Source organism: Pteropus vampyrus, unplaced genomic scaffold (assembly GCF_000151845.1).
Source record: "Pteropus vampyrus isolate Shadow unplaced genomic scaffold, Pvam_2.0 Scaffold543, whole genome shotgun sequence".
In the NCBI taxonomy this organism is placed as follows: Eukaryota; Metazoa; Chordata; class Mammalia; order Chiroptera; family Pteropodidae; genus Pteropus; species Pteropus vampyrus.
Genome location: NW_011889324.1, coordinates 685,345 through 697,411, shown reverse-complemented (window position 1 = coordinate 697,411; position 12,067 = coordinate 685,345). Strand labels below are relative to the sequence as shown.

At 35.4% G+C, this 12,067-nt stretch overlaps 2 protein-coding genes and 1 pseudogene across 5 annotated transcripts in view; all 3 read right to left on the bottom strand.

Annotated features, from left to right (window-relative positions):
• Positions 1–12,067, bottom strand: part of NOX1 (NADPH oxidase 1) — a 175,768-nt gene that overhangs the window by 87,698 nt on the left and 76,003 nt on the right. The gene's annotated exons all lie outside the window — the stretch shown is intronic.
• The window catches only part of XKRX (XK related, X-linked), a 123,997-nt gene that overhangs the window by 40,318 nt on the left and 71,612 nt on the right, over positions 1–12,067 (bottom strand). The window lies entirely within an intron of this gene.
• Positions 6,132–6,250, bottom strand: LOC111733252 (annotated as a pseudogene).

Below are 12,067 nucleotides of genomic sequence, written 5' to 3'. Positions count from 1 at the left end.
CACCTGAGACCAACTGGACATAATTGACATTTATATAGCCCTTCATCCCTAAACAGCTGCTTATAAATTCTTCTCCAATACACATGGAACATTCTCAAGAATCGACCACATCCTGGGACACAGAGATAGCCTCAACAAATATAAGAGGGTTGAAATCATACCAACTATATTCTCTGATCATAATGCTTTGAAACTAGAGATCAACTGCAAAAGAAAGCAGGAAGAACCACAAATCTATAGAGATTAAACAACATGCTAATGAGGAAGAACTGGGTCAGAGAAGAAATAGGAAGAGAGATCAAGAGATACATAGAAACAAATGATAATGATAGTACAACTTATAAAAACTTATGGGCCACGGCAAAGGTGGCCATAAGAAGAAAGTTCCTATCATTACAGGCCTAGCTCCAAAAACAAGAATGAGCCCAAATAAACAACCTAACACTTCATATTAAGAAACTAGAAAAAAAAAAGAACAAATGAGGCCTTAAGTCAGCAGACGGAAAGAAATAATCAAAATTAGAGCAGAAATAAATGAAATTGAAAAGAAAACAAACAAAATAAGATAGAAAAAATAAATGCAATAAAGAGCTGGTTCTTTGAGAAGGTTAATAAAATGACAAACCCCTGGCTAGATTCACTAAAGAAAAAAGAGAAAGGACAAAAATAAACAAAATCAGGGATGAAAGAGGGGAAATTATGACAGACACTGCAGAAATACAAAGGATCATACAAGAATACTATGAAAAAGTATATAACACCAAATTTAAAAACATAGAAGAAATGGTCCAGTACTTAGAAAAATATAACCTTCTTAGACTGAATTAAGAAGAACTGGAACATCTAAATAGACCGATCAGCAGTACGGAAATTGAAACAATCATCAAAAACCTACCAAAAAGTCAAAGTCCAGGACCAGATGGCTTCACCAGTGAATTCTATTAAACCTTCAAAGAAGATTTAATACCTATTCTCCTCCCACTCTTCCAAAAAATCAAAGAGGAGGCAATGCTTCCCAATTCATTTTATGAAGCCAATATTACTCTGATACCAAAAACTGGTAAGGATAACACACACAAAAAAGAAAACTACAGACCAATCTCTCTCATGAACACAAATGCAAAAATCTTAAATAAGATACTAGTGAACCAAATACAGCAACATCATAAAAAGATTATACACCATGATCAAGTGGGCTTCATCCCAGAGGCACAGGAATGGATCAACATATGCAAATTGATTCATGTGATACACCACATAAACAAATTAAAAAATAAGAATCATATGATCATATCAATAGATACTGAAAAAGCCTTTGACAAGATACAGCAACCCTTTATGATCAAAACACTTAACAAAATCGGTATGGAAGGAAAGTACCTTAACATAATAAAGGCCATCTATGACAAAACCTCAGCCAACATTATACTTAATGGTGAAAACCTAAAAACCTTCCCTCTAAGATCAGGAACAAGACAAGGCTGTCCACTATCACCACTGTTATTCAGTATAACATTGGTGATCCTAGCGAGTGCAATTGGACAAGAGAAAGATATAAAAGGCATCCAAATAGGAAACAAAGAAGTCAAACTGTCACTATTTGTGGGTAACATGATTCTCTATATAGAAAACCCTAAAGACTCCACAAGAACACTACTAGAAACAATAAGCAAATACAGTCAAGTCTCTGGATATAAAATCAACGTTCAAAAATCCACAGCATTCCTATACTCTAATAATGAAGCATTGGAAAAGAGAAGTGGAAAAAAGAATTCCTTTTGAGACTGCAACAAAAAAAAATAAAATACCCAGGAATAAATTTAACAAAACAAGTGAAGGACCTATATAATGAAAACTAAGACCCTATTAAAAGAAATCAAAGAAGATACAAAGAAATGGAAAGATATTCCGTTTTCTTGGATTGGAAGAATCAACATAGTTAAAATGACCATATTACCTAAAGCATTATACAGATTCAATGCAATCCCCAGAAAAATCTCATCGGAATTTTTTTTAAAGAAATAAAATAAAAAATCATCAGATTTATATGGAAGCACAAAAGACCCCGAAATGCCAAAGCCATCCTGAGAAAAAAGAACGAGGCTGGAGGCATCACTCTGCCAGACTTCTAATTATACTAGAAAGGACAGTAATCAAAACAACATGGTACTGGCAGCAAAACAAACACAAGGACCAGTGGAACAGAATTGAGAGTCCAGAAGTAAACCCATATTTATATGGGCAAATAATTTTTGACAAAGAAGACAAAAACATACAGTGGAGAAAGGAACGCTTCTTCAATAAATGGTGCTGAGAAACCGGAAAACCACCTGCAAAAGAATGAAAACAGACTGTTGTCTATCACCACACACCAAAATTAACACCAAATGGATTAAGGATCTGAATATAAGACCTGAAAACATAAAATGCATAAAAGAAAACATAGGAATTAAACTCAAGGACCTTGGACTTAAAGAGGACTTTATGAATTTGACCTCAAAAGCAAGGGAAGTAAAAGCTAAAATAAATGAATGGCACTACATCAAACTAAAAAGCTTCTGCTCAGCAAAAGAAATCGTCAACAAGGTAGAGTCAACCATCCGAGTAGGAAAATATATTTGCAAGCAATGCCTCCAATAAGGGCCTTATATCCAAAATATACAAAGAACTCATACAACTCAATAACAACCAAAAACAAATGATCCAATTAAAAAATGGGCAGAGGACTTGAACAAACACTTCTCCCTAGATGATATACAAATGGCCAGCAAATATTTGAAAAGATGTGCAACATCACTAGCTATTAGGGAAATGCAAATCAAAACCAAAATGGGGTACCATCTCACACCTGTTCGAATAGCCGTTATCAACAGGACAAGTAATAACAAGTGTTGGAGGGGATGTGGAGGAAAAGGAATCCTCATACACTGCTAGTGGGACTGCAAATTAATTCAGCCACTATGGAAAACAGTATGGAGGTTCCTCAAAAAATGAAGAATTGATCTATCATATGATCCAGCAGTCCCTCTACTGAGTATTTACCTGAAAGACTTGAAAACCCATTTCCACAAAGATATTTGCACAGCGATATTCATAGCAGCATTATTCACAGTGGCCAGGACATGGAAGCAACCAAAGTGTCCTGCAATAGATGACTGGATAAAGAACCTGTGGTACATATATACAATGGAATATTACTCAGCCATAAGAAGAGGTGAAATACTGCTATTTGCGATGAAATGGATGGACATGGAGATAATCATGCTAGGCGAAATACGCCAGACAGAAAAAGTTGAAAATCACATGATATCACTTATATGTGGGATATAAACCTAAAAGCAACAAATGAACAGGACAAACAAACAGATACTCATGGACATGGACTATAGGCTAGTGGTTATCAGAGAACTATAGACTAGTGGTTACTAGTGGAGTGGGGGAGGAGGGTGGCGGTAGATGGGGTAAAGGGGGTCAAATATAGAGGGGTAGGGATAGGGTGAAGTGGGCAAAGGGGATTAGATATATATGGTAGCTGAAGGAAACTGGACTTTGGGTATTAAACACACAATAGAATATACAGTTGTGAAATGATAATGTACACCTGAAAATTATATAATTGTATTAACCAATGTTACCCCAATAAACTTAATTAAAAATTTTTTTTTAAATCACATTTTTTAAAATCGGTAATACTACAGTGTATAAATGACATCAGCACAATGGCAGAGTAGGCAGCTCCACGGAAACATTGAAAAACAGAAACTGTCAGAATCAATTTTGTCAGAACTCTGGAAAACAATCAAAGGTTTACAGCAACCAAGTGAACACTGAATCAAAATAAAGGGAACTCTTAAATGGCAAGAAACATTTGTGGTGTTTTTACTTGCCTTTGTTCCACCCCCTCCCCAAATCAGTGGTGGTCTTAAGATGGCAGTCTGCATTTCCAGTGCGGGACCCTGGACATTGGTTCTAAAAAGTGCAGAGTAGACCTTATTTGCAAATTATTGTCTACGTCTGTTCTAACTTGTCTGGGGGCCACCTGAAGGACTGGTGCAGGGTTCTAGTCTCTGTTTCACATGACTCAGAACTCATACAGGGCAGAAAAGTGATGAGCATTGCTCAAAAATGTTGTAAGGCAAACAAAAACCTGTGGCTGCCTGGGGTTAAGATAATGGTTGAGCAATACAATATACCACCTTAAAGACCGGGACGAAAATAGAGGGAGAAAACTCCATTGAAAAATTAGAGCATTCAAAAGTGCCTGTGTATACTGGGGAATTTAGAAAGCCACATGCATATCCAGGGAAAAATGCATGCTCAGAAAATTCCTGAGAAGACCTTAAGCTTTCACCTCTGGCTGATCTTCGGTAGGAAGTGAAGGCTAAGGCTGAGTTGTAAACAGACTGGATAAGGACTGAAGGAGTCCTCCAGCACAGAGCCAATCTGGAAAGACTAGAAGAGGAAAGTTTTTGATTGTTTGTTTTAGTTCCTGGTGTTCCAAGAAATCTCTTCAAAACACTAGCTGAGAACAAGCTGAAAAACAGAAACTTCAGTGACAACACATAACATGGAATATAGTTTTTCCAAAAATAGTTTGGAAATACCTCTAAATAAACAGATAACCACAGCCCTCAACAATCAAAAAAAGAAAATCCTGGGCAAAGGGGGGAATTTGATTTCCAGAATTACCACATTATATTTAAATGTTAGTTTTCAATAAAAAAAAAAATCACAAAACATTCAAAGAAACAGGAGAGTATGGTTCATTTCACAGGAGAAAATAGACAGAACCTGCCCCAGAGGAAGCCCAGACATGAGATTCATTAGACAAAGATTTTAAATTAACTCTCTTAAATATGCTCAAAGAGCTAAAGGAAACTATGGACAAAGAACTAGAGGAAACCTGGAAAACAATGTGTAAACAGAATGAGAATATCAATAAAGAGATAGAAATCATAAAAAGAAACTAAGCAGAAATTTTAGAGCTGAAAAGTACAATAGCTAAAACTAAAAAAAAAATCATGAGAGGGACTCAATAGCAGATTTAAACAGAAAGAAAAAAGAACTGATGAACTTGAAGATAGAGTTATTGAAATTATCAAGTCAGAGGACCAGGGGCAGGGCGGGGGGAGGGTGGTGAAGAATAGTGAGCAGAGCCTAAGGGATCTGTGGGACACCATCAAGCAGACCAACATGCACATTATGGAAGTCCCAGAAGGAGAAGCAGGGAGGGGACAGAAAGAATATTTGGTGAAATTATGACTGAAAAATTCAACAAATGTGTTGAAAAAACTTGAATCTACACATCCAATAATCTCAACATGCTCCCATTATGATAAACTCAAAGATATCCACAATGAGACATAATGTGTCCCATAATGCAGCAAACTGTTCAAGGCCAAAGGGAAAGAGAGAATCTTGAATAACATTTATTTTATTTTAATTTTTTAATCACAGCTGATGTTCAATAATATATTAGTTTTAGGTGTACAGAATATTAGTTAAACATTTATATAATTTAGTTATCCTCTACAATAAGTCTAATACATATCTGACAACATACATAGTTACTACAATATTATTGACTATATTCCCTATGCTGTACTTTACGTCCCCATGACTATCTTGTAACTACCAATTTATATTCCTTAATCCCTTTGCCTTTTTCACCCAGCCCCAAAACCTGTCCCTTCTGGCAACCATCCGATTGTTCTCTGTATCTAAGAGTTTGTTTCTGTTTTAGATGTTCACTTATTTTCTTTGTTAGATTCCACATATAAGTAAAATCATATGATATTTGTCTTTGTCTGATTTTTCTCAGGATAATACCTTCTAGGTCCACTCATGTTGTAGCAAATGATAAAATTTTATTCTTTTTTATGGCTGAGTAATATTCCATTCTATATATGTACAACTTTTTAAAAAATCTATTTGTCTATCAACAGACACCTCGGTTGTGTCCATTATCTTCGCTACTGTAAATAATTCTGCAATGAACACAGGGAAGTCTCCTTTTAAAAATTTTATTTGTTATTTATTTTTATTTTATAGGTGAGGCAACCCTTGGTTGACCTCACAGATTGCAAGGACCCTGTCAGCTTTACAATCCCTTATTTTTATTTTATTTTTCACACCTACAGCACCTGGTCTTCCTAGGTGGTCCCCCATCCAAGTACTAACCATGCCCGACCCTGCTTAGCTTCCGAGATCAGACAGGCTCGTGCTTGTTCAGGGTAGGATGGCCGTAGACTGGGAAGTCCCTTTTTGAATCAATGTTTTGGATTTCTTCAGATAAATACCCAGAAGTGAAATTGTTGGGTCATAAGGTAGTTCTATTTTTAATTTTTTGAAGAACTTCCATACTGTTTTCCATAGTAACTACACCAATTTGCAATTCCACCAACAGTACACAAGGGTTCCCTTTTTCCTACATCCTCACCCACACTTGGTGCTTGTTGATTTATTGATGATAGCCATTCTAGCAGGTGTGATGTGTGATCTCACTGTGGTTTTAATTTGTGTTTCTCTGGTAATTAGTGATGTTTGGCATCTTTTCATATGTCTATGGACCATCTGCATGTCCTCTTCCGAAAAATGGCATTCAGGTTCTCTGCTCATTTTTAAATCAGATTGTGTGGTTTTTTGTGGGGTTTTTTTGGTGTTAAGTTGTATAAGTTCTTATATGGACATTAACCCCTTATCGATGTGTCATTGGTGAACATCTCCCATTCAGCAGGTTGCCTTTTCATTTGGTTGGTTTCCTTTGCTGTGCAAAAACTTTATAGTTTGATGTAGCCCCATTTGTTTATTTTTTTCTTTGTTTCCCTTGTCTGAGGCGACATATCAGAAAAAAATATTACTAAGAGCAATATTGGAGAGTTTAATGCCTATATTTTCTTCTAGGAGTTTTATGATTCGAGTCTTTAAGTCTTTGATCCATTTTGAGTTTATTCCTGTATATGGTATGAGGTGGTCTAGTTTGATTTTTTTGCATGTAACTTTCTAGCTTTCCCAAAACAATTTACTGGAGACTCCCTTTATTCCACTGTATATTCTTGCCTCTTTTGTCCTAGCTTAATTGACCATATAGGCGTGGGTTTATTTCTGGGTTGTTATATTTATTCCATTGACCTATGTGTCTCTTTTTGTGCCAGTATCATGCTGTTTTCATTATTATAGCCTTGTTGTACAGTTTGACATCAGGTAGCATGATACTCCCAACTTTGTTCTTTTTCAAAATTTTTATGGCTATTTGGGGTCTTTTGTGGTTTCATATACATTTTTGGATTATTTGTTCAAGTTCTGTGAAAAATCCCATTGGTATTTTGATAGGGATTGCACTGAATTTATAGATTGCTTTGGGCAGTATGGACATTTTAACAATGTTAATTCATTCTACCCATAAGCACGATATATGCTTTCATTTATTTATATCTTCTTCAAATTGTTTCTTCAATGTCTTATAATTTTCTGAATACAGGTCTTTTACCTCCTTGATTAAATTTATTCCTAGGCATTTTTAATGCAATTTTAAATGAGAGTGCTTTCTTAATTTCTTTTTCTTTTAGTTTAGTATTGGTATATAAAAAATGCAACTGATTTCCAATAATTTTGTATCCAGCTACTTTACTGAATTTATCAGTTCTAAGTTTTTTGGCGGAATCTTTAGGATTCTCTACATATAGTATCATGTCATCTGCAAATAATGACAGTTGTACTTCTTCCTTTCCAATTTCGATGTCTTTTATTTATTTTTCTTGTCTTACTTCTGTGCTAGGGCTTCCAATACTATGTTGAATAAAAGTGGATTGTTTACTTGAGATTTTTGTTTCTTCAGGTAGGCATGTATTGCTATGAATTTCCATCTTAGGACCGCTCTGTGTTCCACAGATTTGGGGTCCTTTGTTGTGTTTTCATTTTCATTTGTCTCAAGGTCCCTTTTGGTGTCTTCATTGATTTCATTGTTAACCCATTCATTGTTTAGCAGCATGCTTTTTAGACTCCAGGTGTTTATATGTTTTTTAGTTTTCTTTCTGTAATTGATTTCTAGTTTCATCCCATTATGATCAGAGAAGATGCTTGATATGACTTCAATCTTCTTAATTTTTGGAGACTTATGTGGCCTAACGTGTGGTCTCTCCTGGAAATGTTCCATGTGTGCTTGAAAAGAATGTATATTCTGCTACCTTTGGGTGAAATGTTAATAAAAGTATCAATTAAATTCATGTGGCCTAATGTGTCATTTAAAACTGCCGTCTCCCTGATGATTTTCTGTCTAGATGATCTATTCATTGATGCCAGTGGGTGTTAAAATCCCCTACTATAGCTGCATTCCTGTCAATATCTCCATGTCCATCAATTTTTCTAATATATTTAGGTGCTTCTACATTGGGCACATCAATGTTTACAAGGGTTATATCTTGGCGGATTGATCCCTTTATCATAATGTAATGCCCTTATTTGTCCTTTGTTATAGACTTTGTTTTAAAGTCTATTTTGTCTGATATTTGCATGAAATATCTTTTCCTATCACTTTACTTTCAATCTGTATGAATCTTTTTTAAATTTTATTTTATTATTAGTTTCAAGTATACAGTACATAGGTTAGACATTTATATAGTCTATGAAATGATCCCTGATTGCTTTCTTTCCTCTTGCTGTCCACCTAGCCATTAATGCTGACTGCATTCCCTATGCCATGCTCCCTAACCCCGTGATCATCTATTAACTACTAATTTGCACTTCTTAAACCCTTCATCTCTTTCTCCACGCCCCAAACAGCCCTCCCCTCTGGTTGTCACCAGATTATCCTCTACATTTGTGTCTGTTTTCAATTAGTTTGTTCCTTTTGTTTCTTAGATTCCACATATAAGTGAAATCATATGGTGTTTATCTTTCTGTCTGCCTTATTTCACTCAGCATAATAACCTCTAAGTTCATCCATGTCCTTGTGAATGGTAGGATTTCACTTTAATGGCTGAGTAATATTCCATTGTATAAGAACCATAACTTCTTTATCCAATCATCTGTTGATGGGCATTTAGGTTGCTTCCATATCTTGCCTATTGTAAATTGTGCTGCCATGAACATAGGGGTGCATAGATCTTTATGAATTATCGTTTTGGTTTTCTTTGGATAAATATAAAGAAGTGCAATTGCTAGGTCAAAAGGTATATTGATTTTTAATTGTCTGAGAAACCTTCAGACTGTTTTCAATAGTGCTGTACCAATTTGCAATCTCACCAACAGTGTATGAGTTTCCTTTTCTCCACATCCTTGCCAACACTTATTGTTCTTTGATTTATTGATGATAGCCATTCTGATAGGTTTGAGGTGATACCTCATTGTGGTTTTATTTTATTTTTATTATGGTAACATTGGTTAACGAAATCCAGTAAGTTTAGGTGCATAATTCAACAGTAAGGCATACATATATATTGCATTGTGTGTTCACCACCCATAGTTAGATTTCGTTCTGTAACCACATATTTGACCCCTTTTATCCCATCGACTTTACCCTTCCCAACTCCCCTAACCCTCTGATAACCACTAGTCTCTTATCCATGTCCATGAGTCTGTTTGTTTGTTCTGTTTGTTTCTTGCTTTTAGGTTTATATCCCACATATAAGTGATATCACGTGATTTTCAACTTTTTCTGTCTGGCTTATTTCACTTAGCATGATTATCTCGAGGTCCATCCATGTTGTTGCAAATGGCAGTATTTTCTCTCTTCTTATGGCTGAGTAATAGTCCATTGTATATATGTACCACAGCTTCTTTAGCCAATCATCTATCGTAAGACACTTTGGTTGCTTCCATGTCCTGGCCACTGTGAATAATGCTGCTATGAACATCGGTGTACAAATATCTTTTTGGAAATGGGTTTTCAAGTCTTTGGGGTAAATACCCAGTAGAGGGATTGCTGGATCATATGGTAGATCAATTCTTCATTTTACGCGGGTCCTCTATACTGTTTTCTCTAGCGGCTGTACCAATTTGCAATTCCACTAGCATTGTATGAGGGTTCTTTTTCTCTGCATCCTCTCCAACACTTGATATTACTTGTCCTGATGATAACGGCTATTCGAACAGGTGTGAGATGGTACTTCATTGTGGTTTTGATTTGCATTTCCCTTATACCTAGCAATGATGAGTATCTTTTCATATGTATTTTGGCCATTTGTATGTCTTCTTGGGAGAAGTGTCTGTTCAGGTCCACTGCACATTTTTTAATTGGATCATTTGTTTTTTTGTTGTTGTTGTTATTGAGTTGTATAAGTTCTTTGTATATTTTGGATATTAGGCCCATATTGGAGGGGTTGCTTGCAAATATATTTTCCCATTTGAATGGTTGTCTCTTTAGCTTGTTGACGATTTCTTTTGCTGTGCAGAACCTTTTCAGTTGGATGTAGTCCAATTCATTTACATTTGCCTTTACTCTCCTTGGCTTTAAGTCAAATTCATAAAATCCAGTTTAAGTCCAAGGTCCATGAGTTCAGTTCCTGTGTTCTCTTTTATGCAATTTATTGTTTCAGGTCTTATATTCAGGTTCTTAATCCATTTTGAGTTAATTTTGGTGTGTGGTGACAGACAACAGTCTAGTTTCATTCTTTTGTAGGTGGCTTTCCAGTTTTCCCAGCACCATTTACTGAAGAGGCTTTCCTTTCTCCACTGTATGTTTTTAGATCCGCTTTTAAAAATCATTTGTCCATATAAACATCGGTTTACTTCTGGATTCTCAATTCTGTTCCAGTGGTCTGAGTCCTTTTTTCTGCCAATACCATGACATTTTGATTATCGTTGCTTTATAGTATAATTTGAAGTTGGGCAGAGTGATGCCTTCAGCCTGTTCTTTTTTCTCTGGATGGCTTTGGGGATTCTGGGTCTTTTGTGCTTCCATACAAATCTGATGGGTTTTTTTGTTTTGTTTTGTTTTTTAATGCTGATGGGATTTTGATGGGGATTTCATTAAATCTGTATAATGCTTTAGATAATAAGGTCATTTTAGCTACGTTCATTCTTCCAATCCAAGAACATGGAATACCTTTCCATTTCTTTGTATCTTTTTTATTTCTTTTAATAATATCTTATAGTTTTCATTTCATATGTCCTTCACACGTTTCATTAAATTTACTCCTAGATATTTTATTCTTTTGGTTGCAATCGCAAAAGGAATTATTTTTTTCCACTTCTTTTTATGACAATTGATTATTAGAGTATAGGAACACTATGGATTTTTGAACACTGATTTTATATCCAGAAACTTTACTATTTACTTACTGTTTCCAGTAGTGTTCTTGTGGAGTCTTTAGGGTTTTCTACATAGAGAATCCTGTCATCTGCAAATAAATAGTTTCACTTCTTCGTTTCCTATTTGGATGCCTTTTACATCTTTCTCTTGTCTGATTGCACTTGCTAGGTCTTCCAATGTTATATTGAATGACAGTGGTGATAGCAGACAGTCAGTCTTGTCTTCTTCCTGATCTTAGAGGAAAGGTTCTTAGTTTTTCACTGTTAAGCACAATGCTGGCTGAGGGCCTTTGTTATGTTAAGGCACTTTCTTTCTATACCGATTTTGTTAATTGTTTTTGATTATAAATGGATGCTGTATCTTGTCAAAGGCTTTTTCTGCATCTATTGATATGATCATATAATTATTTTTTAATTTGTTTAAGTGGTGTATCACATTAATTGATTTGCGTATGTTGAACCATCGCTGTGTCTCTGGGATGAAGCCCACTTGATTGTGGGGTATAATCTTTTTAATATATTGCTGTATTCGGTTCACTAGTATCATATTTAGGATATCTGCATCTATGTTCATGAGAAATATTGGTCCGTAGTTTTCTTTTCCTGTGTTATCTTTATCAGGTTTTGATATCAGGGCAGTACTGGCCTCATAAAATGAGATAGGAAGTATTGCCTCCTCTTTGATTTTTTGGAAGAGTTTGAGGAGAATAGGTGTTAAATCTTCTTTGAATATTTGGTAGAATTCACTGGTGAAGCTATCTGGTCCTGGACTTTTACTTTCTGGTAGGTTTTTGATGATTGTTTCAATTTCCATACT